This window comes from Mustela nigripes, chromosome 13 (assembly GCF_022355385.1).
Source record: "Mustela nigripes isolate SB6536 chromosome 13, MUSNIG.SB6536, whole genome shotgun sequence".
Taxonomy (NCBI): domain Eukaryota; kingdom Metazoa; phylum Chordata; class Mammalia; order Carnivora; family Mustelidae; genus Mustela; species Mustela nigripes.
In genome coordinates, this window is record NC_081569.1 from 51,764,845 (window position 1) to 51,768,764 (window position 3,920).

A 3,920-nucleotide genomic window follows, 5' to 3' on the forward strand; every position below is an offset into this window, starting at 1 on the left:
TGTGTTTGGGTAGTGACCAGGTTCAATTCAAAGACTTGATATTGCCAGCCATAAATCAGTCTGCCATGGAAACTGTCCCCTAGAAACATGCTGGTTTTCCCAGAGTAACTACAGGGAGAAGCAGTTAATGAGTCACCTGGGGGGGGTCTCATCTCTTTCTGAAAATTACCATTTCACTCCACTACTTAAAAAAAGAAAAAAGAAAAAAGAAAAAAAATGGCCATGAAGTCAAAAGCACACTCTTGAATAACAATGAGAGAAAATAATAAAAATAATGGGAAGGGGAACATTTTACCAATAATTGCAGCATTGCAATGTCCCTCAGCCTTTGAATAACTTCTTCTAACAGCATAAACTAAGGAGGTTCTCGCAGATCAATTTCATTCAATGTATTCTAGCTTTGGGTCTATGTTTGCTGTCAACCAAATAAAGCAAACTGTTATAGTCACTAAGCCATCCAAATTAATATACTGAATATAAAATCATTGTTTAGAATAGTAACATTAATTGTGGTCCAATTCAACATTAAACTTCTTTTCTTCTAGTCCCAACACCTTTAGGACCCACTTCCAATATATATATTCAGATTTCTTTTGATATAAATATATAAAATCTTAGTTCTTTGCTGTGTGTTGTACTTGTCATGAATTCTACTTTGTCCCTGACTCACTGGATATTTCTCAGACTTCAGCCTGCTTATAGGACTAGAAATAATGTGAAGAGGTAGGGTCAGGCACTGAGGATTATCAATAATCCTATGACAACCAACTCAGGAGAGGTCATTCTAGTTTTCAGAGAGTGCAGACAAATCTCTTCAGAAAGAGGAAAAAAGATGCTTCCACCAGGAAGGATAATCAAGAAAAGTTAGGAAGTTTTTTATTTCTTTTCAGTGTAACAGTATTCATTGTTTTTGCACCACACCCAGTGCTCCATGCAATACATGCCCTCCCCAATACCCACCACCTGGTTCCCCCAACCTCCCACCTCCCGCCCCTTCAAAACCCTCAGGTTGTTTTTCAGTGTCCATAGTCTCTCATGGTTCACCTCCCCTTCCAATTTTCCTCAATTACCTTCTCCTCTCCATCTCCCTATGTCCTCCATGTTATTTGATATGCTCCACAAATAAGTGAAACCATATGATAATTGGCTCTCTCTGCTTGACTTATCTCACTCAGCATAATCTCTTCCAGTCCCATCCATGTTGATAACAAAAGTTGGGTATTCGTCCTTTCTGATGGAGGCATAATACTCCATAGTGTATATGGACCACATCTCCCTTATCCATTCCTCCATTGAAGGGCATCTTTGTTCTTTCCACAGTTTGGCGACCGTGACCATTGCTGCTGTAAACACTGGGGTACAGATGGCCCTTCTTTACACTACATCTGTATCTTTGGGGTAAATACCCAGGAGTGCAATTGCAGGGTCATAGGGAAGCTCTATTTTTAATTTCTTGAGGAATCTCCACACTGTTCTACAAAGTGGCTGCAACAACTTGCATTCCTACCAACAGTGGAAGAGGGTACCCCTTTCTCCACATCCCCTCCAACACATGTTGTTTCCTGTCTTGCTAATTTTGGCCATTCTAACAGGTGTAAGGTGATATCTCAATGTGGTTTTAATTTGAATCTCCCTGAGGGCTAGTGATGGTGAACATTTTTTCATGTGTCTGATAGCCATTTGTATATCTTCATTAAAGAAGTGTCTGTTCACATCTTCTGCCCATTTTTTGATGTGATTATCAGTTGTGTGTACAGTTTTTTTTTTTTTAAGATTTTATTTGTCAGAGAGAGAGAGAGCAGAAGCAGAGGGAGTAGTGGGCAGAGAGAGAAGCAGGCTTCCCTCTGAGCAAAAAGCCCAATGTTGGACTCAATCCCAGAACCTTGGGATTGTGACCTGAGCCCAAGGCAGCCACTTAACTGACTGAGCCACCCAGGTGCCTCACAGACTTATTTTAGACCTAAAAATACAGACTGAAAGTAAGAGGATGAAGAAATGTCCATCATGCAAATGGTTATCAAAAGAAAAGCCAAAGTAGGGGCATCTGGGTGGCTCAGTCAGTTAAGTATCTGCATTTGGCTCAGGTCATGACCCTGTGGTCCTGGCATTAAGCCCTGCATGGGGCTCCCTGCTCATCATGGAGTCTGCCTGTCTCTCTCCCTCTGCACCCTCCCACCCTCCTCATGCTCTCTCTCTTGCTCTCAAATAAATAAAAATTTAAAAAAAGAAAGCCAGAGTAGCAATACTTATTTCATACAAAATAGACTTTATTTATTTATTTTGGCTAGGTAGAGCATACTTTACTGGTGTTCCCAACAATGTAGGGCTCTCCAAGCCTCTCCCTTTCTTCAAGGAGTGAAAACTATGGAGGTTGGGAGATTCTCAGTGTATTGGGGATGAGTTATGGCAAATACTTCCCAGGAGCTGAGGGCCTCCCTCTTCCTCTTGCTCTCACTGGGGGTAGCAGTTTAGAGGGCTCTTATTCCCTGAAGGTCATGAGGATCATATCTACCACCCAGTTGCTGTAGCCAAATGTACTGTCATACCAGGAAAGGAGCTTGACAATGTGGTCACTGAGAGCAATGCCAGTCCCAAAATCAAAGGTAGAAGGGTAGGTGTCATTGTTAAAGTCACAGGAGACAACCTGATCCTCAGCATTGCCCAGGATGTCCTCGAGGAAGCTGTCAGATGCTTGTTTTACTACCTTCTTGATGTCATTCTATTTGGCAACTTTCTTCAGGAAGCAGGACAGATCCAAAATTGACACAGTGGAAGGTAGGAATATGGAAGCCATGCCAGTGGACATACCATTTGGCTGAGGAATGACCTTGCCTTACAGCCTTGGTGGCACTTTAGAAGCAGAAATCGTATACTGGGCAGCCTCTTTGGCTCTTGCCACAGCTTCCCAGAGGGTCTGTCCACAGTCCTCTGGGTGGCAGTGATGGCATGAACTATGATCATGAGTCCCTCCACAATGTCAAAATTGTCATGGATAACCTTGGTCCCACACTTCAAATGAGCCCCAGGCTTCATGGTGGTGAAGACTCCAGTGTACTCAACAACACACTCAGTATGAGCATCACCCCACTTGATGGTGAGATTTCAATTATCGAAGTTAGAGATGAGCTTTCCGTGATGACAAGTTTCCCATCCTGAGCCTTAACTGTGCAATGAAATTTGCCATGGATGGAATCATATGGAACATGTATACCTTGTAGTTGAGGTCAATGAAGGCATCACTGATTGTGGCAATTTCCACTTTGCCAGCATTAAAAGCAGCCATAGTGACCAGGCATGCAATATGGTCAAATCTGTTTACTCTGACCTCCACCATCTTGTCTCTGGATCATGACTAGCAATGCACCAGAAAATGTGGCTGTCTGCTGAATAGGAAGAAGCAGAGACCTAAGAGAAAATAGACTTTAAAGGAAAGACTGTAACAAGAGATAAAGAAGGACACTATATAATAATAAAGGGACATTCCAATGGGAAGATACACCAATCTTAAATATTTACACACCCAATATAGGAACACCCAAACATATAAAACAATAACAAACATAAAGGAACTAATCAATAATAATACAAGAAGAGCAGTGACTTTAACATCCCACTTACATCAAAGGACAGATCATCAAAACCAGTAACTGGGTGCTTGGGTGATTCAGTCAGTTGAGCGTCTCCTTGCCTCAGGTCATGATCCTGGGGTCCTGAGACTGGGCCACACATTGGGCTCCCTGCTCAGTGGAGAGCCTATTTCTCCTTCTCCCTCTGCTCCCCACACTGTTGCTCTCGCATGCACTATCTATCTAAAATAAATAAATGTTTAAAAAAATAATTAAAATTAACAGGTAATCAGCAAAGAAACAATGGCTTTTAATCACACACTGAATCAGAAGGACTTAACAAATACATTCAGA

The 3,920-nt window shown here is 41.9% G+C and overlaps 1 pseudogene; it reads right to left on the reverse strand.

Annotated features, from left to right (window-relative positions):
- Nucleotides 1-2,479: 2,479 nt before the first annotated feature.
- Nucleotides 2,480-3,334, reverse strand: LOC131998656 (glyceraldehyde-3-phosphate dehydrogenase-like; annotated as a pseudogene).
- Between the last annotated feature and the right edge of the window lie 586 nt (nt 3,335-3,920).